Source organism: Paroedura picta, chromosome 1 (assembly GCF_049243985.1).
Source record: "Paroedura picta isolate Pp20150507F chromosome 1, Ppicta_v3.0, whole genome shotgun sequence".
In the NCBI taxonomy this organism is placed as follows: Eukaryota; Metazoa; Chordata; class Lepidosauria; order Squamata; family Gekkonidae; genus Paroedura; species Paroedura picta.
Genome location: NC_135369.1, coordinates 170,724,610 through 170,738,570, shown reverse-complemented (window position 1 = coordinate 170,738,570; position 13,961 = coordinate 170,724,610). Strand labels below are relative to the sequence as shown.

General features: G+C 43.3%; 1 pseudogene; it reads right to left on the bottom strand.

The window, feature by feature from the left end:
* Nucleotides 1-6,566: 6,566 nt before the first annotated feature.
* LOC143827929 (U1 spliceosomal RNA) lies at nt 6,567-6,719 on the bottom strand (annotated as a pseudogene).
* Nucleotides 6,720-13,961: the final 7,242 nt, after the last annotated feature.

Here is a 13,961-nt window from a genome sequence, read left to right as displayed (position 1 = left end):
TGCTTTGTCCATCTATGAAAGCTGATGTATATTTATTATATTTTAGCATTCTATTTAAAATATTTACATAGGTACCACCACTCTGCCAGGGGTGCCCCATTGTGGTTCATAACACTGTGCTCAGAACACAGAATTTTTCTCCGTTCCTTTAGCTTCTGCTGATCCCTGATAGGTTCGAGAACTGGTCTAAACCGAATAAAATGAAATGTAAAGTTCTGCATTTAGGTAGGAAAAACCAAATACACCAATATAGGATGGGGGAGACTTGTCTTGGCAGTAGTACCTGCAAAAAGGATCTAGGAGTCTTAGCAAACCATACATTGAACATGAGTCAGCAGTGTGACTGTGGCTAAAAAGGCAAATGGAATTTTGGGCTGTATCAAAGCGAGTATCATGTCCAGATCATGGGAGGTGATGGTACTTCTTTGCTCTGGTTTGGCCTCATTTGGAGTACTGTGTTCAGTTCTGGGCACCACAGTTGAAGATGGATGTAGACAAACTGGAGCGTGTCCAGAGGAGGGCAACAAAGATGGAGAGGGGTTTGGAGACCAAGATGTATAAGGAAAGGTTGGGGGCACTTAGTATGTTTATCCTGGAGAGGAGACAACTGAGAGGGAATCTCATAAACATCTTCAAGTATTTAAAAAGCTGCCATACAGAAGATGGACCAGAGTTGTTCTGTCTTACCCCAGACCAGAGAGACAGACCAGAACCAATGGGATGAAATTAATGCTATAGAAATTTTGTCTAAACATCCAGAAGAAGTTCCTGACAGAGTGGTTTCTCAGTGGAACGGGCTTCCTCAGGAGGTGGTGGGTTCTCCATCTTTGGAAATGTTTAAACAGAGGCTGGATAGCTATCTGAGGGAGAGGCTGATTCTGTGAAGATTCAAGGGAGTGGCAGGTTACAGTGTCAGTGATAGAGTTGTGAGTGTCCTACATAGTGCAGGAAGTTGGACTAGATGACCAAGGAAGTACCTTCCAACTCTATGATTCTATGATCAGGACAGAGCTGTGGCTCAATGGTACAGCATCTGCTTGGTATACAGAATGTCCAGGCTAAAGTCCCAACATCTCCAGTTAAAAGGATCAGGTAGCAGGTGATATGAAAAACCTCAGCCTAAGCCCCCGGAAAGCCTCTGCCGGAGAGCCTGATGGACCAATGGTCTGACTCAGTATGAGGCAGTATGATGTCCCCTCCTTCTACTTCCTCCCTCAGAGGTGAGATTTCCCCTCCATTTTCTTTTCCTTTCCAGACTGAGCCACCCTGGTAAAGTGTTTTCTTCTTTGCTGAAGAAGTCTGGCTGTCCCAACCTGTCACAGGATGATATTTTGGTTGCTGGCTTAGCCCAGAAACCTGAGGGACGGATCAGGAGCCTGCTTTAAGTTAAACAATTTCAGTCTGCAGGCCAGCTTGCAGGCCAGGCTGAAGATAGCTGGGGTGGGTGGGCTGAGGGGTGGGGGCTTTGTTTGTTTTTAATTTTTAGGGGATCTTTTAATTTGCCTAAGAACATTTTAATCTGTTAATGCAAATTGCCCAGAGCTCGCTTGCAGGGAGGGGGCGGTCTCTAAATCAAATAATCAATAAAATGTCACTCGAGGCATTTTGAAATTCAAAAATAATAAATCAGAGGTTCTAGATCAGCTTGGAGGAGTTTCAGTGCATGACGGAGATAACAAAAGCACGGATCACTGAGACCAGACCACTCGTCTCAGGAAAGAATTTCAAATGGCAGTTCAATCACAGCTAGTTAAAGGTACTGTATGCTATAGAATTCTATATCTATCTATCTATCTATCTATCTATCTATCTATCTATCTATCTATCTATCTATCTATCTATCATAATCTCTCTCTGTGTATATATACAGAAACAGAGAGAGGGTCTCTAAGGTTTCACAATGTTTTTTGTTGAATTTTCTTCAGTAGTCTAATACAATTTACCACACTGGGACTTTCACTTTTTGAGGTGCTACTCATCACAAAGGCAGAATCAGAAATGTCATCTTGGTATTACATGGGGGAGTTTTCAGAGGGAAGGCATACAGAAGTAGGAATATTTATTAAGGGTGATTACGTCCCTGGTCCCATGAGTTATGTTGCTGAATTGGTATGGCATTAGTTAGGGCATTTCCGCACCCGTTAAAAAATAATGAAATGTTTACCTTTCATTGTAGTTGTATTCCAGCCACTGCATATGACATTGCCAACATGCAGCGTCTGGGCAGTAAATAACTATCTACATCCTCCATTTTAAAGTGCTAGTTGGTGAATCCCAAAAACTGGATTCGCCAAACTATGTAGAGCTATCTAATGGAGAGCAACCAGCAGGCTGCCAGCCAAACAAAGGTATGGTGGCGAAGAAGTGCTGTCTCTGCCTCCAGTGTCGTGCACTCACACCCGCCTCCCTCTCCCTTCTCCTGGGGACGGGAGTTTTTCTTTTAAGCGAACTGCCTGGAGCAATGAATAGGCATACAAGCATGCAGGCAAAGCCAAAAATAATTTTCTTCCAAAGTTGTAACACAAAGCATGCCTCTCTAAAGTCCCCCTCCCCCAAATCAGGAACAAAATTTTTTATCTTTATTTTCAAGATTTGTGATTCCATAATGGGTGGCATTAAAAAAAAACACTATGCATCTATGATTAGGTATATATACATTTTAATGGAGAAGAATTAATTAAAAAAAATTAGTGGGCATTGTGGACCCTTTAAAATGCTGAGAAAGGAGACTGGTTGTCTGGCTTGATTGACAGGCGGAAGAGAGTTGCATGTAAAGCGCGTAGCTCTCTTCCGCAATTTCCAGCAGCAATTGTGGAGGGTGAGAAGTGTAAAAAGGCAGCAGAGGAGAGTGAGACAGGAAAAAGGTGAGGAGGGACTGGGAGATGTGTTTATATTTAGCGTTACGCCATTCAGCTTGCGTAACACTATTTTTACAGATGTGCAGAAATGACTTTAGTCTTGTCCATTATGATAGCAATCTGGGAAGGGAGATGTTCTGCTGAAGACAAAGGCTCTGAAGGACGATGAGACAGCTGGTTATTCATAGCCTCCTGCCCGCCATCTTGGTTGGTGGTGAAGTTTCCTTCCTGCAAAAACCGCCAACCTATTTTTCCCCTCACTTGTGCCAGGCTGTGCTCCGTTGAAAGCTTTGTCTGGGCTTGATCAGTTATTAATAACTGTGATGTGGCATGGTTTATTCATAGCCATTGATAGATTTGCCATATGTTGCTGAAGCACTCATTATTACGTTTGCCAACAATCCAAAAAGTTGAGCTGTGCATTCACTGTTCATATCACATCCAGTACGAAAGATGAGGGCGGAGAGGGCGGGGACGTGGTATAAAATGAGAAAGGGCAATAAGGCATCTGTAACAGCTTCAATTTTGCACTCGGTTTGATATTTCAAAAAAAAATATGGATCTTAATTGGTTTTAAAACTAGCAAGCAATCAAGGGAAGAGCCACTTGTGCATATTTTGAGCTTGATTTAAACACTCTGTGTTATACTCTGTGTTAAAATTCCCCAAGAGAGAGTGGTACCCCTTGTTTCAAGAAAACCACTCCCAAAAAGTATTGTACCACATCCATAAGAGATCTCCACCAAGCCGTCCATTGCTGTTGGTGAGTAGCCGGCACCTGGGGTCCACCTCTGGACACTGGGAGGCAACCTCAGTGGCTGTGGGGATTGGAGATGGTTGCTGCCAGGGGAATTTTGAAGGGGGATATATTGATGTTTTTATGTGGGGGTTTTATCTGCAACCCACCGCGAGACAGTTTGCCAGGAGCGGCGGGATATAAATTGAATAAATGAATAAATAAATAAAAACAATACTAATAAGTATAACAGAATGATCCTTTCTACTTTTCTATCACTGAAGATTCATGGATGTGTTATACTGTATTTATTTGTTTGGTTTATTTTTAAATTGAAATTTATATACTGCCCTCCCCTGAGGCTCAGGGCAGTTTAAACAGAATGTAGAACAATACAAGGAATTTAGTTTTTCCATAATGTATAACCACAACAATGTAGCCAAAGCCCCCAAAATGATGAATGTTGGCAGTTCAAGATACTTATTTTGAAACCTGAAAATAAGGGATGCTTCTATGTGTCCCCCCCATTGCAATGTTGGCATTATGAATCTCCTGATCTTGTTTCCAGCTGTGTTAATGAGCAATCCACCATTCTTGATTTCCAGATTTTCTTCAGATCCTTGGACAAGTGTATTGGGCAATTTCCCCCCGATCCCCCGAGGGTGAAACAGCAGAAATTCAATAATCATCTCTTCAGAAAATATGGGATAGAAAGCAGAGCTCTCTCCTGAAAAGGTTTAGAGCAACTGCTTGAAAAGGAGGAGGAATTGGTTCTTATATGCCACTTTTCACAACCAGGAGTCTCAAAGCAGCTTACAATCATCTTCCCGTTCCTCTCCCCACAACAGATACACTGAAGAGTAGGTGAGGCTGAGAGAGCCCTAATATTACTGCTCAGTCAGAACAGCACCGTGACTGGCCCAAGGTTACCCACCTGGCTCCATGTGGAGGAGTGCAGAATCAAACCTACAACGGGATGGGAAGTGTGGCAATGTAGGGAGGGGGTAGCCACATGCTTTATAGTAGGGGTAGTCAAACTGCGGCCCTCCAGATGTCCATGGACTACAATTCCCAGGAGCCCCCTGCCAGAATCCGCTGGCAGGGGGCTCCTGGGAATTGTAGTCCATGGACATCTGGAGGGCCGCAGTTTGACTACCCCTGCTTTATAGGCTTAATCTGGCATAACACTCAGTCTTTTGAAGAAGCTTAGAGTTTCTTACGTTCTTATGGGAGAAGAGGAAACCTCTGCTAGCACTCCAGTGGGTCAAAGGCCTGCCAGTCAGGAAGCCCCCTTACTTCAAAAGAGGGGCTTGGAGGAGCCTTGAGAGGCCTCTACTCTAAGGAAGCCCTTTGAAAGGCAGGCTGAGGAAGAGACAGAGCCCAGAATCATCCCCAGGTGTATATGGGAAGGACTGGGGAGAAGTTAACACCTCCCATTTTACTGAGTGCCTTCTGAAGCGTGGACTGAGGAAAGGCAACCCTAAAGTGTATGGCAGGCCTGGACTCTACCCCGGAGCCCTCAGAAATGGACAATTTTTTCATTAATTTTGACTGGGCTCTTTGGATCTTTTTGTTTTGCTTAAATGGCAAGAGAACGGATTTTCATAACAAAGCATTCTAAATCCCTTCATTTTGTGTTCATTACCATTACCAAATGCTAATGAAATGGTTACTCCACCATGGAAAAAATGTCTGCATGCCAGTGTTACAGTGTTTAAAGAGCCTTCACATTTGTATTCCAAGTCTAATTATTTGAATGCTTTGGGTGTCCCTAGTTGTTTGGTTAAATGTGTCCGTACTAGATTTGAATTCACATTAATTTTATTCATATCTGTGACATTCGTTAAATGCAGAGTTCAACGGAACATATTAAATAGTTTATTTCAGCCTTGCTTATTAGGGGGGAAGCTTCTTTTCTGCAGTCTTCAAAAGAAATTTGGACTAACTATTTTTTAAAAAGGGAAATATTAAGGCAGCACATTTAAGAACATCAAAAATAGATATTATTTTGGGTGGGGAAATGCCGCTAAGACAAAAAAAAATCATGCATTCAAGATAATACTGATAATTCCATATAATAACACATTCCTGTGTTCCTGTACTAAGGAGAGAACTATATGTGTCCTTTTCTGCTGTGTAAATTATACCTAATAACATATTTGTATTCTTTTCTACAACAAAGGCAGGGCTTTTCTGCCTTCCTGTTTTTGTTGCTTGTGTGCCCATATTGTGTCATATTTCTTCTTTTCTACACATGTCCTGTTCCCTCTAGTGGTTGCTTTGATATTACAGTACTTTATCTCCAGATTATTTCCTTGTAATGCACCCATAGAGTGTATACAATAACTGCTCCCTCTCTTGCGGTGAGTCCTTTGAGGAATTGGCAGTTCTGAGGCATTGAGAGAGTGATACCACCAGATACAACTAAAACCCGACCGATTCAACCATCTGCAGAGTGGACAAGTTCACAGAAGACTGCTTGGTCCCAGCCCTTTTTGCTTTCTGGAAAACCAGTGTTGAGGGCTGGGGGAACCTCAGAAATGGCATAAGATGCAGAACAAGGGACTATTGGCTATTCCTCCATCCTCTTGCACAAATTATTACTCTGAACTGACTCCTCTCATGGTTGGTTGGGTTTAACAAGTAAACAAATGAATCCGTGCAGGCTCGACAATTTAATAAGAGAACTTCCTATAGGAGAGTGCCAATTTCCAACACAAGTTCCCAGAAACTGGAAACTGTTTTGATAGACTTTGTCAGCGTATACGAGCCTTTTTCAACCTTTTGACTGTGGAAGAGCCCCTGAAATAATTGTTCAGACTTCAAGGAAGTGATGTCAACTGGCCATGCTCCACCACGTCCCCAGAAGCGACCTTTACCCTTACCCCTCCTTTTGCTCCCTCCCCCCGCCTTTACTATTATGGCGGCTCTGCCTCTTGTAAGCCAGAAAGAAAAGTGGGAGCTCCTCCCCACCATACCATGCCAGTTTAATACCACAAATTATGTAGTCGAGTTTCCCGCATTTGGGGAAATCGCAGGGGTCAGCACACCCGGAGTGCAATGGATGAGCCTCACCCTGGGAAAACCACCTTCTTGATCATGGTGTCTCCCCTGCCAGGTAAGCACCTTCAGAGCTCCTGTGCACCCCAGGTCCCCTGGTGGGGTATCTCTGGGGTATATTATAACAATCAATGGACAAAATGAGATACAATTAGCAAATACTCTGTGTACTCTCCGTCTACAGAAATGTGCAGTGGCAATTTCGGCATGACTTACATTTACAAAATCAAGCTCAGCTGTGAATAAGAACCTCTATCCCATTCTTAGGCTGAGAAGACCAAAGGAACTATGTTTTTAAGCCAAACTTGGGTTGGGTTGGGATGAAGATACACCCCCCTCAAGAGTCTGTAGCACTATCTAGTTGCCTTTCCTCCTAAATTCTTATTTGTACCTAAAAAAATATGTCTGTTTTCTCATTCATAAACACATGCTAGAAATCATCACATAAGATGGTGGCCATGCAAACTCAAATTTGCTATGCAGCAGTCCCAGTTGGAATTGTAGAGGAAATCCAGGCCAGATTGAGAATGTTTCCAAGTGAAATAAGACTTCCTATCAGGACCGAGAACAGATGGGAGCCCATTAGCATATTTCCTTTACTAATTGAGGAACTCTGCCTCTGGTTGGGTACTTTGGGTCAGTGAATCGGCACAACAGCCAGCCTCTGCTCACATCTACCAGGCTTTTTTCCCCCTCCTGACAGTCAAAATCTGTGGAGTGACGCCAAGGCTACAGGGAGAAGAATTTGACACAGCTACTAATAATACACAGCCCCGAGGGGCACTTGATCCCTTTGTGCCTCAGCCTGTCTCTGTATGAATGCCTATTATCCATCTCCCTGTAACACCATTATGTAATATTCATGCCTTAATGATGTCCATTCTACAAGCCCCATTGGGTGGGTGCCAGCAATCTGCAACCATCTAAGCACCACTACATCGTTGCTTTGTTGACCTCTGCGCATTTGTCAAATCGCACGAAGCCCTTGCAGCTGGGACTCGGCGGAGGCTTTCCAACTTGTTCCCAACGACCACTGTGCAAATGCCAGCAGAGAGCCTCTGTTGTAATTAACCTAGATTTCTTTACAATATCCAGTTACAGAGGCAGGATACATGAATATTCATGGTCCACGAAATCTGAATTAGGAACACTCATGAATAAGTCATGGGCTTGAAAAACAGGCTCACCGTATGTTCTTTTCCGTGGTTTCTATGATTTACCCAGTGGTGCTACAATTTGTAATATTAGTAACTATCATAAAGTTTATCTTTCGGGCTCTCGTCTCCAGCTGTGACCAAAGTATGGCGGAGAAGATAGCAGGGTTTCCATGCCCTCCTCGAAAGTCTAACTCCGGGCTTTATATCCAACGTGGAACAGAGACTAACTGAAGGTCTCTGGGAAGATTTTTTGACCTTTAGGCTGATTCTGTCTGACACCTTTTCACATCCCTGTAATTCTGGAATGTGAAACAAGTGGGAAAGAGCCATACTGAGCACCATATCGTAAGTGGACCAGACACTTTGCTTTATATTACACATCCAGTTTAAATGCATGTAATTTGCATTCAGTACTGTATATTCCTAGATAGTGGCTGTTCCTACATTTGAGACATACCTTGTTTGAGCCTCGTTTTCCATTTCCATTTGATGCTATGAGTCGATGCTTGGCTCTCCACATTTGGACATCTCCTCCGGGTTTCCCAGGCTGAAATCCACCATATGTTTTCCGCATTTGGTTCAAAAGGGGGAAGCCTCCCATCATGCTTTGCTCTCATTCCCCCTTTCCAAGAAGTTTTTGTAGCCTGCCTATTCTGTAAAATGGGACAGTGTCTTTCTTTTCTATGTGTCCCATCAGTCCACCATTTTGTGCCCTCCTTCAGGTTTCATTATGGACCACCACCATCACAAATGTTAACGTGTTATGATACTGTGTGAAATCAAGACTGCTGCTAGTTTTTCCCTTGGAGGTAATGTTGTAACATGATCATTCCCCGTTAAAAAATAATAACAACAACAATGCAGGGGGGAGGGAGGATGGTGACGGAAGGGGTGCTGGAAGGGGGTGGGGTAGGGCACTAATGTTGTTAACACTATCAAAACATTGAAACAGGAGAGTTTCCCCACTGGACAGCCATGAATAAGAACCCATCTCAAAAATAAAATCGATGTATTCAGGGATTCATTTGTCGTGGGTTAAGTGAGCAGCTAATTCAGGATTGCATCTGAAAAGGAAGATTTCAATGCAGAAACGGATGCAAACTTTGGCCCTTTAAAAAGACAAAAAATGATGGATATCACAAGCATGGAAACCATCTGTGTCTCCAATCCTAAGGACACTTTCCTGAGAATACGCCCCAGTGAATAAAAAAAGGGACTTACGTCTAAGTTTTAATTTACATTAATTAATATTAATGGTATTACTGTTGATTTTAAGTAGCTATTATGTAGTTTGCCGGGAAGGGAGGCATATAAATCAAAATAATGAATGAATAGGTAGGATTCCTCCTTCTACCAGCAGAATCACTGATACGGCGTTGCAACCAGAAACAATTGTTCAGTGTGCCTTCATTCATATCTGTAACCCAGATGCTAGAGCATTCATGGTCCCTGAGTACAAAATCAGAATGAAAGTTAATGCATTCACACAAACAGCTGTGTGGTGAAACAGATCTGGGAGGCATCTGGTTCTCCCATGGCAGACGTGAAACTTACTCAACTGACCAAGATCTCAGGTGGCTGAGCCACAATGAGTAGATCACCTCTCCACCTTTGTTCCATCATCTTCCCACACACAAAGGGTTCCTTTTCACTGCTACCATCAGGTTAGGAGTTTAGAGCGTTTAGTATCTGGTAAGTACTGACCTAGACCTTTGATTCCTCTTTCTGAAGAGACCATTAAATCAAGGATCACCCTCCTTCTCCAAACAACTATGGATGTAGGGGGAAACCCTAGAAATACCCCTTGTTAGATTTGTTCAAATCCAGGTAGACATCCCCTACCTTCTATTTGTCTCTTGGTAAGCAGACTGAAATAATGGCTTTTGGGTGGGTGGAGAAACCAGCCACTTAATGCCTCTTTAAAGGGGGAAAGGAGGAAATGGAAGAAATGATCCCCTTTGGCCACTAAAAAGGTTATTAGGGACTTGCATGGACACAATCTGTTTGCAATGGGGGCTGTAATAAGAAGGAAAACTGGGCAAGATTGTGTGAAAAAGCTGTCTGAATCCAGCTAATTGATTACAGAATGGAAGTTATATAGCTGAACAGAAACAGCTACGCCCAGGAAAGACCAGAATGAATAATATACACATAATCTTGCTATAGATGGTAAATTGATTAAGAGGTAGGCAGAATGACCTTAAAGTTTCCAGATTTCTTGTTTCTGTCTTTATTTTCTTCCTTCACTTTGAAACTTTGAATACAATTTGAATTCAATTTACCAGATTGGATAGAATTGCTCATATTTTCCTTTCCATATACTATTTGCCAATAAAAGACAGATTCATCATCCTTATCAATTGTTGTTCCTCTATATATTTCTGAAACAGCCTGGAGGGTGGGACGTGTCCGGCTGTCCAAGTTAGAATAGGGCCAATCAAGGTGCAGCCAGCTTTGCGCTGATTGGCCCTGCCCATGCAGCTCCTGCCCTCCATCCTCGGATTCTAGCTTCTTTGCTCTCAGATGCCTCAGTGCCTGAAGCCAGCAGCAGGTAAGGTGAGAGGCCCTGGGCAAAGGATCGTGGTGGAGGGCCTCCTAACCAGGGCCTCTTGGCCTGCTAGGCTGGGTCTGCTGACGAGGGCTTCCTGGCCTGCAGACTGCCTGCTAAGGAGCTCTGTCCCAGCCCTGCTAACGAGCTGCCCAGCTGCCTGGCCCAGGGGAGGGGGTCCTTTCAAGACCTGTTCTTAGGAATGGGCTTTGAAGCTAGTAAATTTATAAAATCCATAAGAGCGCTTCCCATCTACTAATGTGAAATTATCAACAAGCTCTTAGAAGATTCTGGCAATATTCATTGTTAAGTGTTTCAGGTCTTTTGTTCAACTAATTCTAGCAACATATTAATTGATACCCTGCTACTTTTTCAGACTGAAATTTAGAAGGCAAAGTTTTTTCTGCAACCTCTTGAGCACCGGTAAAGATAAATTAACTTTCGATCATTCCCAGAGTGTAAATTCAACATTAACCTTGCAAAGGTGAAAGCTTTTATGCAGCTATCTCTGATGAAGTATCATTTCAGTGCAAGTTGTACGCACATGCAGGGCAGTGAGTGAAAAGCAGTAGGATTTTAAATCTACAATGGGAGAAAGAATACTTTTTTGTTGTTTAAACATAAAACATCCTCTATTATTTTATGGTGCTTTCAGCTCTAAAATAATTCCAAGTGTTTGGGGGATTTATTTTTTTTAACTGTTGGCCTTTTGCTGCGCCACACGATCTGCACTGAGGCTGCAGTTGAACAGGACTGGTAAATCCAGCCACTACAGATGGTTCCCTTGGGGAGGAGTTTTCTTTCAGAGGTAAAGCATCAGCTTGGCATGCAGAAGGTCTCAAGTTCTATCCCTGGCATCTCCAGATAAAAAAGACCAGGCAGTAGGTGATGTGGAAGACCTCTGCCTAAGACCCTGGAGAGCTAAGTGCTGTTTAGAGTAGACAATACTCACCTTGATGGGCCAAGAGACTGATTCGGTATTAGGCAGCTTCATATGTGTGACTCCCCACAATTAATACAAGCCTACTCTAGGAACATGATGTTTCTGAATGAAGAGCACATCTGTAGTCCTAAGTGGCAACAGAAGCCCATGCTGGGACTCTACTTGAGTATAACCATGACCCAATCATGGGCCAGGATCTAACATTGAACCCATATTCAATGTCTTCAGACTGAAAAAGCATCCTTCCTCTGGTACAGCTGTTTGTTTTTGCCGTTCTTAAGGCCATCCCCGCAACAACGTTGAACCATTTCAGATTTCGGCAAACTGACCTGTGGCTGCCAGGCAAGTGGGTCTCTTCCGTTCGTCACCAAAACCTGGAGGTAGAAAATCAATCTAACTTCTGTAATGGGAATACATTTCAAACATTAGAGAAACTAATGTATACAACATGCTCTTTTGCACGAAGAATTGTATTGCCAATGTTGATAGACTTTGTAGACCGTAAACTTTTTCATGTGGACTGGGGGTGGCGTGAGGTGTGAATTAGGATTTTGGAAAAACAAAACCAGAGGAGGAGATGAAATATGGCTTTCAAAATGCTGCTAAGCAAGATCCATTTGTAACACAGGAATTCAGCGTTGTTCCCAGTGCAAAATCCTGTTGTCTGACCGTCAGAAATCATGACCCGTCTTCCTGTGAATACCAGGCTTTCAACAGAGAGTGATCACACGTCGCCATGGTTTAACAAAGTCAGCAGAACTACAATATTGCTTTTTAAAATAATAATAATAACCCAGTGTTCTGCTGGCTTAATCCCATTTTTCATTATAAGGAATGGCCTGCTTTTTTTTTTCCAATGTAAATTATTCCCTTCCCCTCTAGGAGTTTTTGTAACTTTCAGAAATAATAAATTGAAAATTCTTTTTGCTTGTCCATGCATTTCTTAGTTATTGAGGACCCGCACTCTCTTCTCATGATAATCCTGTCTAAGTTTTTCTTACTTCCACTGAGTTTGGACAGAATAATTTAGAAGACTGGTTTTGCCCTGCTGTTCTTTTACTGCTCTTTTAAGATGTTTTGCTGCTCTCTCTTGGTTCACATTTTTATCATTTGAACCTACTATTGTATCACTCTTGCAGGTGTAGGAAAGCAATGGCAAACTACCTCCGAATGTCTTTTGCTTTGAATACATCCATAAACTACCGTATTTGCCGGCGTATAAGACGACTGGGCGTATAAGATGACCCCCCAACATTTCCACTCAAAATATAGTTTGTTATATACCCGGCCCGCTCCTGCATATCCCTGTGACCAGCACTAGTGCACAAGTGCGCATGTGCGAGCTCTGCGTAGACAAGGGGCGGGCCGGAGCGCCGCTGCTTCCTGACAAGCAGAACGGGCCAGTCACGTCGAAAAGGCTGGTACCCCTGTCTTGCTGTTGATGTTTGCCGCAGCCATGCTGATGACCCGCCGCGGTCGCGCTAGATACTGCGTGATACTGGATGGTATGTAGAATGAGGTGGGCGGGCATCGGGAGGCCACTATGGGCAGCTATGTCTATCCCAACTGAAGTGCACCCGGCATATAGGACAACCCTCCCACTTGGAGGCATGTTTTTCAGGGGGGAAAGTAGTCTTATATGCCAGCAAATACAGTAGCTGTGACTTGCCAACACTTTCCACCATAAATAATATTATATTGATGGCAGTTCCCTAGGAAATTGTCTATTGAATGAGCAGTATAATACTACAATGGGCAGCTTGGTGTAGTGGTTAGGAGCACCAACTTCTGATCTGGAGAGCCGGGTTTGATTCCCTGCTCCCCCACACACAGCCAGGCTTGGGCTCGCCACAGCACTGATAAAGCTGTTTTGACCGAACAGTAATCTCAGGGCTCTTTGAGGTTCCTTCAGGTAGAGAAAAGCGGCTTATAAGAACCAACTCTTCTTCTCCTTCAGTAATCTCAGGGCTCTCTCAGCCTCACCTCCCTCACAGGGTGTCTGTTGTGGGGAGAGGAAAGGGAAGGTGAATGTAAGCCGCTCAGAGACTCCTTTAGGAAGAGAAAAGCGCCATATAAGAACCAACTCTTCTTCTTCAGTAATATCAGGGCTCTCTCAGCCTAACCTCCCTCACAGGGTATCTGTTGTCAGGAGAAGAAAGGAAGGCGATTGTCAGCTACTTCTTTGGGCAGTGAAACACAGGTTTAAAAAAACAGATTTTCTTCTGTCATTGTCATCAGCCTCATTTTCATTGCTGTCATTGAGGATTTTTTTTCTTACCCTTTTCTGTCTTTCACTCCATTGATATGCCTTGCTTAGGTGCAGGCTATTTGTTCACTGTTTTATGCCATTGATAATAATGCCATTTATATACAACGGATGAATAGAAAATGCTGAAAAACAGGGATTTTTGTGGTCCAAAGTTGGCACCCGGAAGTGGGAAAACAAACACTTCTGGTTGCGTTTCTCATTAGGGAGGAACAAAACTGAAGTGAGGATATTCAGTCTGAAGGAGCACTTCCAGAGGATAGGCCAGTTTGGTGTAGTGGTTAGGAATGCAGATTTCTAATCTGGCGAGCCGGGTTTGATTCTACGCTCCTCCTCTACATGCAGCCAGCTGGGTGACCTTGGGCTCGCCACAGAACAGATAAAGCTGTTCTAA